The sequence below is a fragment of the Neophocaena asiaeorientalis genome, unplaced genomic scaffold, assembly GCF_003031525.2.
Source record: "Neophocaena asiaeorientalis asiaeorientalis breed wild unplaced genomic scaffold, Neophocaena_asiaeorientalis_V1.1 scaffold314, whole genome shotgun sequence".
Classification (NCBI taxonomy): domain Eukaryota; kingdom Metazoa; phylum Chordata; class Mammalia; order Artiodactyla; family Phocoenidae; genus Neophocaena; species Neophocaena asiaeorientalis.
Window position 1 is genome coordinate 1589127 of NW_020175489.1, and position 21348 is coordinate 1610474.

The window sequence follows — 21348 nt, forward strand, 5'->3', positions numbered from 1 at the left end:
CCTGTGAAGCCATCTGGTCCTGGGCTTTTGTTTGTTGGAAGATTTTTAATCACAGTTTCAATTTCAGTGCTTGAGATTGGTCTGTTCATATTTTCTATTTCTTCCTGATTCAGTCATGGCAGGTTGTGCATTTCTAAGAACTTGTCCATTTCTTCCAGATTGTCCATTTTATTGGCATATAGTTGCTTGTAGTAATCTCTCATGATCTTTTGTATTTCTGCAGTGTCAGTTGTTACTTCTCCTTTTTCGTTTCTAATTCTATTGATTTGAGTCTTCTCCCTTTTTTTCTTGATGAGTCTGGCTAATGGTTTATCAATTTTGTTTATCTTCTCAAAGAACCAGCTTTTAGTTTTATTGATCTTTGCTATTGTTTCCTTCATTTCTTCTTCATTTATTTCTAATCTCATCTTTATGATTTCTTTCCTTTTGCTAACTTTGGGGTTTTCTGTTCTTCTTTCTCTAATTGCTTTAGGTGCAAAGTTAGGTTGTTTATTCGAGGTGTTTCCTGTTTCTTAAGGTAGGATTGTATTGGTATAAAGTTCTTTCTTAGAACTGCTTTTGCTGCATCCCATAGGTTTTGGGTCGTCGTGTCTCCATTGTCATTTGTTTCTAGGTATTTTTTGATTTTCTCTTTGATTTCTTTAGTGATCACTTTGTTATTAAGTAGTGTATTGTTTAGCCTCCATGTGTTTGTATTTTTTACAGATCTTTTCTTGTAATTGATATCTAGTCTCATAGTGTTGTGGTTGGAAAAGATACTTGATACAATTTAAATTCTCTTAAATTGACCAAGGCTTGATTTGTGACCCAAGATATGATCTATCCTTGAGAATGTTCCATTAGCACTTGAGAAAAATGTGTATTCTGTTGTTTTTGGATGGAATGTCCTATAAATATCAATTAAGTCCATCTTGTTTAATGTATTATTTAAAGCTTGTATTTATTTATTATCATTTTGGATGGTCTGTCCATTGGTGAAAGTGGGGTCTTAAAGTCCCCTACTATGAATGTGTTACTGTCGATTTCCCCTTTTTATGGCTGTTAGTATTTGCCTTATGTATTGAGGTGCTCCTATGTTAGGTGCATAAATATTTACAATTGTTATATCTTCTTCTTGGATTGATCCCTTGATCATTATGTAGTGTCCTTCTTTGTTTCTTCTAGTAGTCTATTCTAGAGTATGTTTAATTCCATTTATTGTGTTGTTCATCATTGCTTGTTTCATCTTTAGTTCTTCTAGGTCTTTGTTAATTGTTTCTTGCATTCTCTCTAATCTGTTTCCAAGATTTTGATCATCATTACTATCATTATTCTGAATTCCTTTTCAGGTAGAGTGCCTATTTTCTTTTCATTTGTTAGGTCTGTTGGGTTTTTATCTTGCTCCTTCATCTGCTGTGTGTTTTTCTGTCTTCTCATTTTGCTTATCTTACTGTGTTTGGGGTCTCCACCACACGGCTCAGAATATAGGGGAGAAAAAGTATAAAGAAAGAAAGAAAGAGGATAAAAGAAAATAAAGTAAGGTAAAATAAAATTATTAAAATAAAAAATAATTATTAAGAACAAAAAAAATTTTTTTAAGTAAAAAAAAGCAAAAATGGACGGAAAGAACCCTAGGAGAAATGGTGAAAGCAAAGCTATACAGGCAAAATCTCACACAGCTCCCGGGGTTCAGCTTTGGATTTGGCCCCGCCTCTGCGTGTAGGTTGCCGGAGGGCATCTGTTCATCGCTCAGACAGGACGGGGTTAAAGGAGCCGCTGATTTGGGGGCCCCGCCTCAGTCAGGCCGGAGGGAGGGAGGGGCACAGAGTGCGGGGCAAGCCTGGGGCGTCAGAGGCTGGCATGACGTTGCACCAGCCTGGGACGCGTCGTGCGTTCTCCCGGGGAAGTTGTCCCTGGATCCTGGGACCCTGCAGTGGCGGGCTGCACAGGTTTCCCGGAAGGGAGGTGTGGAGAGTGCCCTGTGCTCACACACAGGCTTCTTGGTGGCGGTAGCAGCAGCCTTAGTGTCTTATTTCCGTCTGTGGGGTCTGTGCTGTTAGCTGCGGCTGGCGCTCTGGAGCTCCTTTTAAAAAGCGCTCTTAATCCTCTCTCATAGTGCACCAGGAAACAAAGAGGGAAGAAAAAGTCTTTTGCTTCTTCGGCAGGTCCAGACATTTTCCCGGACTCCCTCCCGGCCAGCCGTGGCGCAGTAACCCCCTGCAGGCTGTGTTCTCGCCGCCAGTCCTCTCCCTGCGCTCCGAGCGAAGCCCGAGCCTCAGCTCCCAGCCCCGCCCACCCCGGCGGGTAAGCAGACAAGCCTCTCAGACCGGTGAGTGCCGGTCGGCCCTGATCCTCTGCGCGGGAATCCTCTGCGCGGGAATCTCTCCGCTTTTCCCTCTGCACCCCTGTTGCTATACTCTCCTCCGCGGCTCCGAAGCTTTCCCCCTCTGCCACCCGCAGTCTCCGCCCGCGAAGGGGCTTCACACTGGCCTCTCACTGCTGCGGCCTCTCCCGCTGCGGAGCAACAGGCTCCGGACGCGCAGGCCCAGCGGCCATCGCTCACGGGCCCAGCCGCTCCGCGGCACCTGGAATCCTCCCGGACTGGGGCACGAACCCGCGTCCCCTGCATCGGCAGGTGGACTCTCAACCACTGCGCCACCAGGCAAGTCCCGTGGGGAGTTTCTTGCCTTTTGGGAGGTCTGAGGTCTTCTGCCAGCGTTCAGTAGGTGTTCTGTAGGAGTTGTTAACACGTGTAGATGTATTTCTGATGTATCTATGGGGAGGAAGGTGGTCTCCACGTCTTACTCTTCCGCCATTTTCCCCTAGATTTGGGATGTTTGTTTTTTAGAACAAAGGAGTGTAGAAGGAGACCACTGATTTAATTAGATAAATGATGGAGGGAAATGGCTTTAAGCAGATTGTTTGTAAAATTAAATTAAAGAAATTTATGCCAAAGACGGCATCTTCAGCTGACACTTCATGTAGGCATGCAAATCGTGACCTTCCCATACTACTCCTATTTCTCTGTTCGTTCTCACTTGCTTTTCTTGGAGACGACATTTCTTCACACAGGTTTTGCCTCTACTCAGTATTCACTTTGAATCCTCCCGCAAAGCCTCTGTCCTCTTGGGAGACTTCAGAGTGGCTTCTCCTGACTCTGATCATCTCTTTCCTTTAACCCTTCTGCCACTAACATATCCCATATACCATAACCCGTGGCTTTTTCTGTCTCTGGGATTGCACAGAAAGCGCACCCAAAGGACAGGACAAGTGTAGCCTCTCCCTTTGCAGTCTGACAGCTCTTAGAGGAGAAAGGTCATTGAGAAAGGATCTAACTAGAGACCAGGATGCTCCCTTCTAGTCCACATTCCACCCCCAGTTAGCCACGGAACTTGGGCTCATCAGGCATCTCTCTAGTCTGTAAGAGGTGTTAAAAGATAACCTGAAACATATTAAACATGTGAAGAATTTATTTGAGCAAGAACAGATTTGAAACGGGCAGCGCCAATCAGGAAGTGGCTAGGTGGCCAGGGGAAGGACGGGAGCCAGGGTTAAGCAAGTTCAGAGAAAGTGGAGGAGTTTGCCTGGCTATAGCTTAAAGCCTAGTTTGCTCTTTGTGATTGATTGTTTCTTAGCGCTTCAATTTCATAACTTTGGCATGTTTACAGGCTTAGATTTTGGTTTATGTTTGCTGTGCTGGCAGTAGAGCTGCCTCAGTCTAATGGTTTCCTTGTTTAATTAATTGAACAGCAGATATCAGCTGCTCACCTGCAGGCGGAACTGATGTGACAGGTGAGGTAAATGAGATGTGCTTTGTAAACTGTAAAGTGCTCTGTGAACGTGGTGACTCTGCATCCTGTTCAGTCTCTCTGGTCGGCCGCGACCGCTTCCTGGGCATCTGACCTGTGCCACTGCGCAGGGCCTTGCTCTGGTAAAGCCTGGCACCTGGTTAAATGTCCTGCTGTCGCCCGCTGAAATTCTTAACCACTTTGTCTTTTCACTTGTGGTTTATAAGTCAAGGCTGAGGGAAAATGGAGCACAGGAGGAGATGCTTGGAAATAAGCATAATATGCACCTCCTGTGCTCCTTGCTGCCTTATTTGAATAAGACGCGGAATTCCAAGATATTTGGGGGTTAAGTATTGCTCAAAGCCACTAGGAGGTAAGATGTTAAGACTATGACTGAGTAAGGGGTGGGAGGCATTTACTGACTGCCCCTAGAGACCACACTTTCCCGGTTGAACCAAGACTTGTCTCTAATGCAGAAAGAAGGCCATGATGGCATTCTGAAAAATAGAAACAGCCACAGAGCTCTACCAGGCCCTTTCTTACTTGTGTTACTTCCTTGCATTAGCCAACCACTTACACTGAAATTAATGACAGGAAAAGGAAAAATAGGGCTTCCAGTTCCTTCTCCTTTTAGTTCTTCCTTACACATCAGTCAGCCAGTGTAGAGTGTCAGTAGAATGTATGCTTATCAAGAAAGGAAATAAAGATGGTGGTGATGGTTGTACAATATAGATGTACCTAATACCACTGAACCATCCACTTAAAAATGGTTAAGGTGGTAAATTTTATGTTATGCTTATTTTACCACAATTAAAAATATTAAAAATTAATTTTAAAAAGAAGTAAAATAAAACCAGTTAAATTAATTTTATGGAATGTTTCTGCTGTTCTGGTGAGAATGAAATATACATGTACTAACCAAGACATACGAATTACATAATTTTGTGATACTGCAACTGAGTTAAATTCTCTCATGTTTTCATTTAAAATGACATTGCATAATATAAAGTGAATGATAAAATTTCTTCCATTTAAAGTTTTAATTTAAAAAAGTTTCAATTATGTTAAATAGCAAATATTAAACAATATGACAAGTTGAGAGAAAGACTACAAGAAGAAAGGAAAAAATTATATTTTAATACTATTAGAGGCATTGTTTTTTTCTTGCTTTTTAAACGAGGGACCCCAGATTTTCATTTTGTATTAGACCCTGCAAATTATGTATCTTGCCCTGTTCATCTGTACTGTATTTACATTGGTGAGGAATGTATTTGGAAAATGTAAAGAATGCATGTAACCCCACATATATAGCTTTGTGAGCACAAAGTTCCCAGTGGGACGCTAAAATAGAGATGTACACTTTTTAAAAAAAATTTATTGGAGTCTAGCTGATTTACAATGTTGTGTTAGTTTCAGGTTTACAGCAAAGTGAATTGGTTATATATATACATGTATCCACTCTTTTTTTTTTTAGATTCTTTTCCCATATAGGCCATTATAGAATATTGAGTAGAGTTCCCTGTACTATATAGCAGGTCTTATTAGTTATCTATTTTATATATAGTAGTGTGTATATGTCAATCCTAGTCTCCCAGTTCATCCCTGCCCCGCCCCCATCCCCTGGTGACCGAGACATACACTTTTAACCTGAGCCTTTTACCCATGTCATGTTGTTAATAAGCTTATTCTGTGGGTTCTCTTGCTTTAGTTTTGTCTTCAATTCATTTCTTGATATATATGCTATTTGAGAGATTATTCAATGTCTCATCCTGGCATTCATCAGTGAGAACATTTAACAATGAAAAGTTAATGAAGCAGAAAGGATTTTAATTGTTCGTAACCATCTTTTTACTTTTACTAATTGCTTTTTGGATTTTCCATACATCTTCTTTAGGTTAAAAGAATTCTCAAAAAGAAAGAAAGAAAGAAAGAAAGACTTTTAAATTCTCACATGCATTTTCAAGTCCTTCTTACCAATTCCATAGTAATAAAAAGAAAAAAAGAATGTTCCCTGCAGCTCTGAAGACCCCTAAGTGCTAAGTTAGACATTGAAAGTTGGTCTGCCTCGCTTTTAATCACTCTTTACATCTGTTGTTCCTTTTTATAACTTTTCTTATTTGCCTTGTGCTAATATTTTCATATTATTGATTACTGACAAGAAGAAGAAAAGAGCGCTTAATAAGTTCCTTTCTTCACTATATTTCACTGATTCCATTTTATCCCCTCCTCTTCTCCCTTTCTGTACCTATATCATCACTGACTCAAGTGCCTGTCATCTTCAAAGCATGCTTGAGGCCTGTGTCTCAGCTGCAGGGAACCAGGCAGGTATTAAACCTTAGCATCTTGCTGTTGTTTTAAAAGTGAAAGGGTCAAGAAAATCCACCCTGTTGCCCACTTGGTAGATCATTCTAAACTTAAGCAGTTACTTTTGTTTTTAAGGGATATAAAATATGCTGCCTTTCATATTAAGAAAGACCCTATTGTCCTCATTTCCATAGAGCCTGCACTTTGAATTGTATTTCCAGTTGGAGCAATGATCCATCCACATCCCGTTTCAGGATCGGCTCTGCGACCAGCAGCCTACCGTGACAGGTACATTTACTGGGGTGATTGGTGCAGTCCAGTTTGTAGCTGAGAAACAGATTATCCACAAGCCAGGTTTATTAGAACCTGTTTTCTGTTTTACTAATATGCTCTACTTTGATATCACCAAACTTAATGGACCCTTTCCTGTGCTTTGGTTAGCTCTACTTTGTAGCATTTGAACACTGACACCTACTTTTTCCTCTTTTGGTTTCTAGGTCATCCTTTTCTCTTTTTTATTCTTTCTCCTTATAGTCATATATCTTTTTCCAGCAGCTTCTTTCCTCTAGCAGTTGTTCTTAAGTGCCAGTGTTCTCCAACGCTTGTTCTCAGCCCTGTTTTCCTTTTACTGTATAATATTCTCACTTGGTGATCTCATTCAAACCATGGCTTCAACTGCTATGTCTACCCTGTTGACTTCTTTCCTGCCTAGATCTTTCTTGAGTTGTTTTCTATATATTTATGGCATCAATTAGGAAAGTATCAGTTATTACACAAAATCTGACAAACAGCTGAAAAAATAGTGCGTATTTTTTCCCACTTACTGAATAATAAATCCAGAGATAGTCCATCTGTGGCTTTTGCAGAAGACCTTCTAGTCAGTAATGATCCAAATTCCACCTGCCTTTTTGCTCCAGCATTGTTAGCATATTGGCTTTTGTCTTCATGCTTATTGCTTCCTAGTCATGCAATGGATGCTACATCTCCTGGCATGACATCCAGAAAGGGAACATGGAGGAAGGAATAAACAGCTGAGTCTATTTTTTTTTTAATTAGAAAGCAAAATATTCACTAGAAAGCCCACCCAACATATGCTCAGATGCATCTCTGATAAAGTTTCACTTGGCTGTCCATAATTTTAAGGTGGACTATAAAGTTGATTATTAAACTTTCTTCTTCAATAATGGATAGGGCTTCCCTGGTGGCGCAGTGGTTGAGAGGCTGCCTGCCGATGCAGGGGACACGGGTTCGTGCCCCCGTCCGGGAAGATCTCACATGCTGCAGAGCGGCTGAGCCCGTGAGCCATGGCCACTGAGCCTGCGCGTCCGGAGCCTTGCTCCGCAACGGGAGAGGCCACAACAGTGAGAGGCCCGTGTACCACAAAAAAAAAATAAAAATAAAAAAAAATAATGGATAAAGGCAAGGGAGAATTTAGTTATGAAAAATTCCTCCATAGTTTGAGGTACCCAATCCAGCTTTGGCCCATCTATTTTCAAACTTGACATCTCCAACTGCATATTCCACAGATACCTTAAACTCAGTCTACAGATTTTTTGGAGTGGGGCAAAAATTAGAAAAAAGGAATGGCAAATGGTGAGTTCTCTGTTTTTGTGGTTTTAGCCTGGGGATGAAAATTATGTCTTGATATAAGGCAGCTGAAACATCCATAGAACACCTACTAGCTTCATGACCAGAGGAATCAGAGGACAGAACTTATGGCAGCTATAGCTGAAGGAAAGTGAGGGGACCATCCCAGAAAGGAGAGAGCCTGAAAATGGAAACCCCAGGTATGTATAAACTCATAAAATTATAAAAGATAATGGTACATATGATTTTGTACATTGGTTGATATGAAACGTTTTCAGAAAGGTTCAGAGAAATTCATGGAAGCCTGAGGGTGATTATAAGAGAGTCAGGTAGACTTTCCTAGAAATTGTACCACTTTAACTAGATCCTGAAGGATCCACTTTGTTCTTCCAAGGAAGGATGACAAAGATTCATGACCAATGAGCCATCGGGATCAATAAAATTCTTGGCCTCTATAGTTTAAATCTTAGGGAAAGGAATATGGGTAATCCTATAGATATTCCTGCAGGGAAAATTTGAGTCCCAAGTGATTTAGGGAAGCTCTTTAGAACTAAAATATATATGAAGCCTATACCTGGACTTCTAGATGGAGAATGATAGAAGCATCTGATTAACTCTCTCTTCCTTAATTAGTGATAAAGTAAGTGCATGTAACATTAACAGGTTGCTGCAAGCTGGAAGAATGTCAAGATAAGGCCAAAGGAGAGAGAGAAATTCAGAGCATTTCATTTATTTGTCAAAAAGCATGGGTACCCATAGTAATGTGTAAACTCTGCCCAATGTCTAGCTAGCTTAGATCACACCTGTAAGGATAGATTCAGTGATGCTAAAAATGAAAGAACTTAACTGAGATTTGAATTGCCATCCACTGCAGTTGAAACAGTTGTTAAAGTTTGTTTCTAACCAAGTTAATTGCCTATATTTTCTGCTAAAACAAAATTCTTCAGAACAATGTAACAAAATCTAGAGACTCCACAACATAAATTTTGTGATGTTCAGGATAAAATCTATTTTTACTTGAAATATGAAGAGACAGGAAAATGTGACCATTTTCAGGGGAAAAAACAATCAGCTGAAGTGAACCCTTGGATGATCCATATTTTTATTTTTCGGAAAAGAACTTTAAAGTAGCTTTTATAAGTATGTTCAAGTAAGTAATGAAGGGAAAGATTGTCTCAGAAGATGAATGGAAAATATAAAAAGATCAAAACAAAAATTCTACAACTGAAAAGTATAATATCTGAAATTTAAAAATATTGCACTAGTTAGTAGCATAATAAATTTGACAGAGAGAATCATTGGATTTGGGGAAAAATCTAAAAATGAGACAGAAACTATATCAAAAATAGAAAAATCTTAGAGACTTGTGGAAAATTTTCAACAAATTTAAAATATAGTCAATCAGAATGTGGAATGAAAGAAGAGAACAGATCAGAAAAAAAAATACTTAAAGAAATATTGGCTCAAACTTCCCAAAGTTCTTGAATGAACATGGCATCCCTAGGGACAAAATAGGTAGGCAACTAAATACTCTCGTACAATACTGGTATATAATTCTAAACGTAGCAAGGATAGATAAGCTGAGGATGATTTCCCCAACAGAAAGCCATGAACTTTTTCCCAGGTGCCTGAGACATGTTTTAGACCCAGAGACCACTGACTAATGAAGTGACAATGTCCACAGGAGGAAGGATTCTATATAACCATGGCAAAAATATATCAATATTTTAATGATGCCTTCAGTCCTTCCCCGAAAGAACCTATATCCATTTACTTGGGTAAATGTCCCCTGGGGAAAGAGGAATACCCAGACATTTTGAGGATTATTAGACAGAAGTCTTAAGTTGACATTAATAACGGAAGACTGGAAAAGACATCATTGAGCCATGTTAGAGTAGGAAGCTATGGAGACCAGGTAATTAATGGAAAGTTACCCCTGTAGAGAAAGTTACCAATCGTTGGAGATGATGTAGAGCAACTGGAATTCTCATACATGTTTGGCGCAAATATAAAATCATATGGCCACTTTGGAAAACGTGAAGTTTCTTAAAATGTTAAATATATGCCTACCATATGAGCCAGATATTCCACTCGTAGGTATTTTTATAACAGCTTTATTCATGTGAGCCTCAAACTGGGAACGACCTCTTATTCCACACCTGCAAATCCAACTCATCTGTAGAGAAGAGTAGCTTAACGGTTGCCTGGGGCTGGGTTGGGAGGGAGGGATAAGTTACAAAGGGACTTGAGGAAATTTGGGTGGGTAGTAGAAATGTTCTGACCTTAATTATGGTTGTATTTATACATCTTTAAATGTCTGTCAAAACTCATTGAATTATATGCTTCAGATGAGTGTACTTTCTTGTACATAAATTATACCTCAAAATTGATTTTAAAAAATCTACAGTGATTTTCAGTATACCCAGGATAAAGAACAGATTTGCTGGTTAGCCTGAAAATTCTTTCTTTATTCCGCCCCATGGGTAATTGCTCTTGCCTTAACTGCTGGCACTCCTCCATCTAAACCATAATCACTTATACTTTCCGAGTGCATCACACTCCCGCAATCTAGGGTCCCTGTCCCTCTTTCTCTCCAGGGATAACTTTTACTGATTCTTTAACAGTCAGCTTATGCATACTTCTCTCCAGGAAGTCTTCACTGGTTCCCTGGTGTGAGTTGATGATGCTCTTCTGTGTTCCCATGGGACCCTGCACTCGCCTCTCATGTAAGGGGCTGTGTTTTACTCTCACCTTTTTTCTTACTCTCACTAGGTTTAAAATTCTGTAAGGAGAGAGACCACACTTGTGGTCACCTTTCTATCTTCAGTATCAAGCCTAGAGTAGATACTCAGGTGCTTATTACATTTTTGCTAAGTTATTATATGTAAAAATCAACGTTTTGACATTTTACATTGCTATTATTTGCAAGTTTGAGGAAATGGGACCATATAAGAAACTTCTGGAGGAGAGGCTCATGTGTGAATATTATGGAAAGTAAGAGGATAACTTTCATGAACTCGGCTTTATTCTCCCATACACTTTCTTCTTGTGCTTCAGAACTACTCTGTTGGTGAACATGGAAGATAGAACTTACCTGTGGTCTCCTTCTTAGAGGTTCTGTTCTTTCTCACAGCGAGTGCTCACTCTCAGTGGTCTCTGGTTCTGAGTAACCTTTCACCATATCGAAAGGTGCCTGCCTTCTGTATCTCCTCTCCCCAGGCGTTACTCTTTTTTCTCCTGGTTCTTGTCTATCACATTATGCACAGTCCTTTCCACTCTTATGTGAAACCTCATGCTCTTTTTAAAAATCATGGTAGCTTAATAAAACATAATGGTAGGATTTTAGGCTTGATACGTAGGAAGCGTGATGCCTGATTAGGCTGAGAATCGCTGTGTTTTGGAAGGTATTGTTGATATCATTTTTAGGAACTTAAGAGTTGCATGAAACTAGTAGCATGTGATCTTTGGGTTAGCCAAGGTCTCTCTGTTATTGGACATGACAAACTCTAGGCTTCCAGCCTTTATCCTAGAGGAGAAAATTGTTGTAGAAGGAAAAAGTGCTAGGATTATATCTTTCTTGTGCCTTTTCCCCCTAAGCTGAAAATGGTATTTCTCCTTTTTCTTGACACACATATGATTTGTCTCTTTCTCTACCTGTATCCAAATTTTTCATAGTATTTAATAATATTTTTCTCTCTCTTTTCACACTTCTCTGTCTTTGCCTCTTTCTTTCCTACTCCTTCTCTCACCCTCTCCGACATGGCATCCTCATGAAGTGCTCTGAAAGGTTTTGATGTATTCCGCTTTCTCTTGTGTGGCTCATTTTTACTCGTGTTTTCTGAAGGGTGAAGAGAAATGACCATTATTACAGTTGTTAGGGTAATACCAATAGTAGTGATTGTTAACATCAAAACAATAAAAACGAATGTTGGCATTGTTTACATTCCTGAGGGGATGATGTGAATACTCGAGTCCGTTATGTTTTAAGATGCTCCTTCGAGGGAATGCTCCACATAAAATATAGTAATTGTTCCTAGCATTTTGATTAGTATTTGGGTAAAACACTCTTTGGAACGAACAGTGTGACTGTTCGTTCCAAACTGACTGATATGTGACTGTTTCTGTCTTTTTTTTGGTATTGAGAATATAATCTCTGTGAATTGATTGTAGACTATTACTGTGTTAAAATCATATCAACATATCAATGACTCAACTTTCCCCTTTAAAAAAATAGTTTCAGATGGAAAGTTCAAAGCCTTTACTTTCTAGGGTTGTTTCTTAAACAACTCAATTCACTGTATTGTAAATATGCACAAAAGGATCTGGTATTGTTTTTGGCAATATTTAGTGCAGGACCACTTTGTCAATCCATCACTCCCACTTGTGACAGAAGATGGAAAGGTCACTGGAGTGGACATTTTTATGGCCAACTCAAATGATGCTCTTGCTCTTGCATTAATTAAATTTAGAATCTCCCCAGCCACTAAAAACATAAACTCCTGGGCTTCCCTGGTGGCGCAGTGGTTGGGAGTCCGCCTGCCGATGCAGGGGACGCGGGTTCGTGCCCCGGTCCGGGAGGATCCCGCGTGCCGCGAAGCGGCTGGGCCCATGGGCCGTGGCCGCTGGGCCTGCGCGTCCAGAGCCTGTGCTCCGCAGCGGGAGAGGCCGCAGCAGTGAGAGGCCCGCGTACCGCAAAAAAACAAAACAAAACATAAACTCCTTTTGCAGAAAGGATAAAATATGCAACAGAAATAGCTTCACTTACACTACACATTTTCAGGATGCTTAGAGTTGTGTACATATGCTCTATGGAAGATTTCTGTTTTCTTGAAAATACAATTTGACTCCATGACAGAATTATAAAAGGTGACCATATAACCTGCTCATGTTCATAAATATGCCAGGTTTGTTTGCAGGAGTGAAATTGTTTCTAGATTAAGCCAAAGATGAAAATGTAGCACTAAAATGAAAGTACTTTCCTTGTCAACTTTAACACAGAAGCTGAAAAATTCTCATACATAGGAAAAAAATGAAAACGAAATAAGCTTTACCTGAACCATTGATTACTCAGCTAACCTGAAGATTAAACTGAGGGTGCCTTTAAAGGAGGAGAAGGCTGTCATTGATGAGCTCAGATGAGAGGGTTTTAGGAGCCCAGTGAGATTACGTGGGTTAGGTCACAGGCAAATAGATGGGATGGCCTGGTTCGGGCCTAACAGTAGGAGCTTATTCAGGACAGAGGAAGAAACGTAGCCAGAAATTCAGTCGGCTTATCGGGAAACGAGGGAAATAAATTTATTATAGGCAAGAAAATATAGCGCGAATGACACTTTAATACTAAAGGTTACTGACACACTTGTTAAGCTTCCTTCAAGTGTGCATATTTGAAGGTGGGTTATTCCTAGTTGGAGGTGAAATTTTATGATCCATTAATGCATATTATAAGTAGTTTGTATTTAATTGGAATAACATGTACATACTCATTTATATCACAGGTTTTTTAATGTTAAAATAAAAGGAATCACCTGTTATTTCCAGGGATTCTTCCTTTTACATCAATGAGTGATAACTGAAAGTATCTTAGGATTGATACATTCACCATGTTTTATTTATTTACATAATTATCCCACTATCTTGGATTTTCACTGACATTTTCTGTTTCAACGTGTAGGGGACAAATAATAACAATAGCTTCTGAATCTTGGAAGAGTGTCAACAGCCTCTATAGCTTCCCAGGAGAAATTAACTTTCTCCTCCTGTCCTTGTTTTAAATTCAGCCCCTTGTTCTTGTCTTGGGACTTCGGTGGCTGAGAACTGAAAAACGGTGTTGCTTCTGCTCCTAGGACTTTACTTAGCAATGTACACTAAGCACCTGCGCTGCACCAGGAGCTGTTCTGGGCTCTAGGGAGAGAATAGACCAGGGAGATTATGTTCTAAAGAGGAGAAGCCAAAAATAAACACTAAGTGAGTTTTAAATATTGCTCTCTACTGTGGAGACAGGAAAGCAGGGTGATGTGAAAGAGTGACTGACACTGGGGGATACAAAGACTCTAGACTGAGAAACAAACTTTTCTCTGAAGAAATGAAATTTGAGCCAAGTTTTCCAGGTACCCCAAACAGCAAGTGAAACGGCCCAAAGGTAGAATAAGCTGGGTATGATCAAGGACAGAAGGAAGGCCGACAGAGTTGAACAAAAGGGTTAGTAAAGCTGCAGTGATGCCAGGAAGATAGGCAGGAGCCAGATCATGGAAGTGCTCATAGGCCATCAGGACTTGAATTTTAAGTGCAGAGAGAGGCCATGCTTTGTTACTATTGTGGAGGTGGTGCTTAGCTTAATCAAGGGTGTGACATATTCTGAATTTTTTTCTTTAAAGATGGATAGAAGAAGGGCAAGACTAGATGCAGGGAGATAGGTTGGATGTGCCTGAAGGATTCGAGGGCAATATGATAACAGAGAAGGTAGCATGAGATAAAACTGAACCAGGTGGAGTAGCCTTGAGTTGGCCTCTGCCACTTGTAGGCCAAGCAGGTGTTTACCTCCAGTATTTGGTTTCAATGCTCACAGTTATGTTCAATGAGTATTTTCCTCTTCCCCTTGTAGACTGCAAGTAATAAAACAAAATCTATCATGAGTCATTTATTGCTTGGACTAAATTCTCTCTTTCCAAATGCAAGTACTTTTCTGAAAGATGGTATATTCAGACATTAAAAGCAAATTCAATAATCATAATGTTACCCAGCCAAACTTGGGTCTGCTTGCCTGCCTGCAGTAAAACTGATCTACTGACACTGGACTGTGGTGAAGGAAAGTGCAGCATTTATTGCATGGAGCCAAGCAAGGATTCTGGGGCAGGTTGTACTTAAAAGACCCGAACTCCCTGAAGGCTTTCAGGGAAAGGTTTTTAAAGACAGGGTGAGGGAGGAGGGTTGTGGGGTGTGTGACCAGCTCAGAAGAATGTCAACCAGACGTTCTCCTGATTGTTTGGTGGTAAGGTAATTGGGAGTCAACATCATCAACCTTCTGGTTCCAATCATTCTGGGGTTTACGTGCTTGTGGGCATCATACAGTTAACTTCTACCTGGTGGGGGTTTCAGTATCTGCAAAGCAAGTCAAGGGACAAGGCTCAGAATATTGTCTACAGCCCTTAAGGAGGAACTAAGGTCCTTAACATTGTTTAATGGCTAAACTATTATTTTTTTTGTCTTGCTTGACTGAATTCCTTTTTTTCTCCATTTTCTCACTTCTCTGATTAAATTTATTCTTGGACTAAAGTTTTTCTACAGACAAAAGACAGGCAGAGGACATGGGCAGGGGTGGTGGTGGGAAACATCTGCTCCTGAAAGGCCACACGAGGTCTTGCTTGGTTAAAATAACATTTCTTATGTATCATGGAAGATTCTCTTCACCAGAAAAAAACTGCTTGGTTAGAAGGGCAAGACAGACACAGAGGAAAACGTAAAAAAATATAGCATTGCATGTTCTTGATCCGTTGATTTGCAGGGACTACCGTATTGGATTTTTCTGTATCCTCTCTATTACAGCACTACATTTTAGCTACCGAGAAAATGTTTGTTGACAAATATTGTTGCACTCTCCAGCATTTGCATCTTAGTTTAATAATCTAATTCTCCCATGTGATAAACACATGTGGCTTTTTCAAGAAGCCTACTTTTGGATATTCAACTTCACACATGATGAAGCACTAGATTCTTTTTTCTGAAGGGTAATCAAAGACGATGATTTTTTTGGGGAGAAGAGTTTAAATTGAATTCCTTTGAGTTTCATCATATAATATTTGGCCATCCTGCCATGTTTTGAGCAAGCTAGCATATGTTTTATGAGGCACAGCTTGAAAGAAGAACAAATTCAACGATGAGAGACAAACACCAGTCAAAAGCAGGGATTCAGTCAGTGCATCAGTATTTTTAAGCATCCGTCATGGGCAAACATATTAGGTACCTTGTGGGACATAAGGCCTTAGGGGAACTACATATATACTTATAAAAGATAGCGGTACATATAATTTTGTAAATTGGCTGTTACAAAGCATTGCTATAAGGGGTCATAGTAATTCAGAGGAGTCCGAGGGTGATAGTAAGAGAGTTTGGCAGACTTTTTAAGAAGTCGTAGCAATTTAAGTGGATTCTGAAGGATCCACATTGTTCTTCCAGGAAAGAATGACAAAGATGCATGACCAAAGAGCCATCAGAATAATAAAACTCTTGGCCCCTACAGCTTAAATTTTAGGGAAAAGAATATGCGTAATCCTATAGTAGACATTTATGGATGGAAAGATTGAGTCTCAGGTGTTTTGGGGAAGCTCTTTAGAACTAAAATATATATAAAGCCTATACCTGGATTTCTAGACAGAGAATGATGGAAGCATCTGATTAACCCTTTCATTCTTAATTCGTGACAAAGTAAATGCATATAACATCAACAGGTTGCAGCAAGCTGGACGTCGAGAGAAGAGAGAAACATTGAGTGTTGTGTTTCTTTGTCAAAATATATGGGTACTGACAGTAATGGCTTATCTTTGTTTTTCTTTTCTTGTTACTCATTTGGATTCTATAAGTTCTTTTAAAAGAAATAGTCTATGTAGTTACACTATTAAAAGAAGTTAAAAAAAGGTTTTAGCTTGGGGCACAATTATTCAGGTATAGTTGCAAAACACAGACAGACATATTTACAGTTGTGCTCTGGTGAGTACGTTTGGTAGCACACTTTTAATCTGGCATAAATTACTTTTTTTTAATAGTGGCTTCTTGTTGTAGTCTATAGTAGGGAATGGAGTGACAAGTAGGTCAGTTTTTTCCATATCTGGATGAATACTTCTCATTCTGTAAGCCTTTCACAGATTTTTAATTTAATTTTATTTTTTTAGTGGAGCCACTCAGCTGGCGGGGTCTTAGTTCCCTGACCAGGGATTGAACCTGGGCCCACTGCAGTGGAAATGCAGAGTCCTAACCACTGGACTGGCAGGGAATTCCCATCATAGATTTTATTTTTGTTTTCTTATTTGAAAGGAACACATATAATCAGGTACTTATTCTGTTCTTTTTAAAGAAAAATGAAAAACTGTATATTGGTACAATTTAAACAAAAGAATTATGATGAAAAGAAAACATATAATAATGTTATGTTAATATTTTGGAAATAGAAGTATTAATTGCTATTTTAGAAAACATTTCAAAATTTCCTTTATTCTAAGCCAAAAGTAAATGTTTATTGGTTTTACCAAGTGCGAGTCAACTGGGAAAACTGTTCTGGTTAACAAAAAACAGCTTATTATGATTCTTGACTTTATAAAAGCATACATTACTGAAGAGAACGTTAAGCCCATAGAGTAATAGTGACAAGGAACAAGAGGATATAATACAGATAGTTTATATATTTTTTTATATTATCAAGTATTATATACATATATTTTTTTGATATTGCCCAAACCAAAGTGAAATAAAACTCTCCTTTAGGAGCAGCAAGTATTCTTATTAAAGGAAACATAAAAAGGAAAAATAAATTTACAGAGATTGTCTAGTTCCAAGGGATTAAAAAATATACATTTTTTTGTTGTTTATTTAGATTCATACTTCAATGGTGAGAGTTATAGAATTCAGTGTATTTTATCTTTATTTTTTTCTAGAAAGAACCTGAGTTCTATTTTTTAAATTATGGCATGTGATTATTTAGGCTTTCTTGAAAAACAAGAATGTATTGTGTTGAACATTGAATTGAATATGGTCCCTACTGAATGAGTGAATCTTGAAAAATTGCTAAGTGGAGTGAGTCATGAAGGAAAAGAAACCTATTTTAGAGCAACCATGCTTATCATTTAATATATGTTTACTGTCCCTATTATTTCAACAAAGAAAATACAAATTCCAGTAAAAACCAAAATTTGCCTGAAGTTAGCCAATATAATCTTTCCCTTTTGCTTTTTTAGCTGCTATAATAATATATGTAATATATAATTATATCTATAGTATAGGTATAATATATATATCATATTATATATATATTGAGCAATATTTTTCTCTTCTTCCTATAAGCTCCCCTCTCTTTAACTGTTTTCATTTTATACCTGGTATAAAATAGCTGATGACACTGAAACAGATGTGGAACAACAACATACTAGGAAAACTGTACCAACGGGATCCTCTAAAGAGAATTGGATCTCCTAAACGTAAGTGACCATCCATGGTTCTACATGAGCTGGTGGGATCTCCCTAATGGCCACATGTGAGCTGAATGGCATGGGCTCACATAGGAGCTGAGAGTTGGAGTAAATAATAGTAGTAGTAGTAGCTAACATTTACTGGGTATTTAATATGTATTAAATATACTACTGACTGTTATAAGATATATATATATATGCATATTTATATATTCTTATTTAATGTAAACAATTCTTACAGTGTAGGTATTATTACTAACTCTACAGGTGAGAAATCCAAGTTTAGTAACATTAAGTAAATACTAAATAGCAGAAAATAGCAGACTGAATTCAAATTCAGGCCATCTGGCTGCAGAGCCCATACTGCTAGCAATGATGGTATTCTACCACCACAGGTGAGCTCTAGGCTCCTTTTATCTCTGAGATTATAAAATTGTGATTTATGTCTTCTCCTTCAAGAACTCAGTAAGGAGATATCACTCAACAACATATTCCTTGGGAATATATCTTTATGTATGAAGGCCTGGAAATATATCTAGCTAATGATTATGGTTTGAATAGTAGAAAAGAGATGACATTACAACTTATTTTTAGTGAATTACTTTAGTAAGATGTGTTGGTTTTTGGGGTTTTTTTTTGCGGTACGCGGGCCTCTCACTGTTGTGGCCTCTCCCGTTGCGGAGCACAGGCTCCGGACGCGCAGGCTCAGCGGCCGTGGCTCATGGGCCTAGCCGCTCCGTGGCATGTGGGATCTTCCCGGACCGGGGCACGAACCCATGTCCCCTGCATCGGCAGGCGGACTCTCAACCACTGCGCTACCAGGGAAGCCCAGATGTGTTGGTTTTTAATAACCGAAAATAATGATTCATTATCACAGGCCAGGACAACCTTTGCTAAGAGAGTATTTACATGTTTGTTAGTATTTGATGTGAATCAAAACAACCATAAAATGAAAGAAATACTTTAGGGTAAATGCCTATAAATTTAAAACTAAAAACTCACTTTACAACTGTGAGCATTGCCAAATTATAATGTCATATAATGACATTAGAGATTAAAAAAATATTTGCGAGCTATGGCTACAATAACATTTTCATTTATTGGTGCTTACATAACACATTCTCAGAGGCTTTAAAAAACAATCTGCAGACATCTTGGAAATGTTCTAGCATTTCAGTAAGGTAAAAAGCAAATATATACTAATTTGGAAGATAGAAAAACCATAACCAAAAATAGATTAAGTAGTATGTTCAGTGTCACTGAATAAATTGGTACTAGCATGCTGTATAACTCTTCTCATAAAAATGATTTTCATATCACTCCTCTTGAGCCGCAGTAAAAGCCTATCTCAGAACTCTGCTCAAGTTAGCTCCTCTGTTTATCTTGTTAGCTAGGATGACACAGATTTGCATTAAAAAATCAGTAGCTTGAGAACAAACATCCTCATTTAAATGACAGGCAGAGAAAAATATGCCACAAGCAATAACGCTGGAAAGTAACTAAAGAGAGAGAGGAGGAAGACTATGAGAGTATATGTTATGAAATTGGTTTTCGTAGCATTGAAAGAGTCAAGAAAAGAAGCAAGAAGTCAATGGTATAAATAGCTTCCAAGCCATCGAATGAGATGAAGACTGAATAGTGCTCACTAATTTGTGAAAACAGGAGCTATTTGTCAATCATGCTGAGTTTGAGATTCAGTTGAGTAGAAGAGATGGAATCTAGATTGTGATAGTTTGAGAAGTGAGGAGACAGAGTGTAGATAACCTAGATTTTAATTAGTTTGACTGCAAAAAAGGTAGAGGTAAGTAATAGCGAGAGGAAGTTTTGAACTAAGAAGATAACTTATAGAATTTGGAAATAGTGTTAATTTCTGACAGTGAAACCAAAAATATAAAATTAACTATTTGTAGAGGAACCTAACCCATGCACTTGTTTGTATAGATGAAAACCTAGGAAATATACATGATCATTCAAGGCAACTAATACATTTCTTTATAACGGGAATGCTACTAAGAAGCTGTAATATGCCCTGCCTTATTTTATAACCTAATCTAACTTATGTGCTAATGGAAAGAAAAAAAAAAGAATACCTCACAGCAGTGTGCTATGGAAATTTGCTCAACAAAGAAGTGCAGTGCTTATGGGAAAGATGGATTTAGAGCACAATATATAATGTCAAATATCAGCGACATAAGGAACAATAGAAACCTAGTAAAAATAATAGTACAGTTTTACACATGTTAAATGGATATGAAAAAATAATACAATAAATAAGACACTTTAATTTGAAAAATACCCATGTTTGCTTCTGGAAATGGGCTTCAGAAGGGTTTCAGCTTATGAGTTACTGTGAAGTGGTAGAAGATGGGTGTATTAGTTTTGTAGGGCTGCTGTAACAAATTACCACAAACTGGGTGGCTTAAAGCAAGGGAAGTTTATTCTCTCACAGTTCTGGTGGCTAGAAGTTTGAAATCAAGGTGTAGGCAGGTCTGTGCTTTCTCTGATGGTTCTGGGGAAGAATTCTCCCTTGCCTCTTCTAGCTTCTGTTGGTTGATGGCAGAATCCTTAGGATTGCATAGGTACATCACTTTAGTCTCTGCCACTGTTTTCACATAGCCTTCTCCCCTGTGTATCTGTTTCTTTGTGTCCAAATCTCCCTCTTATAAGGACATCGGTCATACTGGAGTTAGGGTTCACCCAATCTAGTATGACCTCAGTTTGACTTGCTTACATCTACAAAGACCCTATTTACAAGTAAGGTCACATTTATAGGTTCCAAATGGACATGGATTTTTGAAGGTCATTATTTAATCCAGTACAATGATCATATGAAATTAGAAAGCTGTAACACTAGATGTGGATGGGAATGGCTTATAACACACGTGAACTGAGACAGCTGGTAGGTGTTTGATGTATGTTCATTTTTTGCATTATTTGGCTCAGTTAAATTGGGTGCTGTTTTCGATGTTCAGCTAGTGTTTTTCATGCATAAGCTAACATGAAGTTCCTTTCCTATTATTCCCTAATACATCAGTCATGTTGGAACAAATTCATGCTATCAAAACAAGTGTTATAGATCTGATTATACAATGAAATACATAATTCTTAATCACATTGTTTGTTCAGCTTTGAAAAATGCATAAACTGTGCCTTTCTCAAGATGTCAGACATTTTCATCACTCCAGAATGTTCCCTTTGTGCTTCATACCAGTTATTCTTCCCAACCAACTATTGCTCTGATTTCTGTCATCATGTTTGTTTTGCCTATTCTAGAACTTCATGTAAATGGGATTATACAATAGGTACTCTTATGTATCAGGCTTCCTTTATATAGTATCATGTTAGGTTCATCCATGCTGTTGTATACATCACTACTTCACTCCATTATTTTAAATTGAGGTAAAATTTATGTAAAATAAATTTCACCATTTTAACCATTTAAAATTATACAGTTCAGTGGGGTTTTTTTTTACTACACAATGTTGTACAATCATCACCATTGTCTCATTTCAGAA

At 38.5% G+C, this 21348-nt stretch overlaps 1 protein-coding gene and 1 non-coding gene across 2 annotated transcripts in view; one reads left to right on the plus strand and one right to left on the minus strand.

The window, feature by feature from the left end:
• DNAJB9 (DnaJ heat shock protein family (Hsp40) member B9) overlaps positions 1-2197 on the plus strand; it is a 409736-nt gene extending 407539 nt beyond the window's left edge. Inside the window, exon 9 of the transcript XR_003006362.1 lies at positions 2145-2197. The gene's annotated coding sequence lies outside the window, so the exon portion shown is untranslated. The remainder of the gene's footprint in view (positions 1-2144) is intronic.
• A 14374-nt stretch (positions 2198-16571) lies between these two features.
• Positions 16572-16644, minus strand: TRNAG-UCC (transfer RNA glycine (anticodon UCC)). Its single transcript has one exon. It is a non-coding gene; the product is annotated as a tRNA-Gly (tRNA).
• Between the last annotated feature and the right edge of the window lie 4704 nt (positions 16645-21348).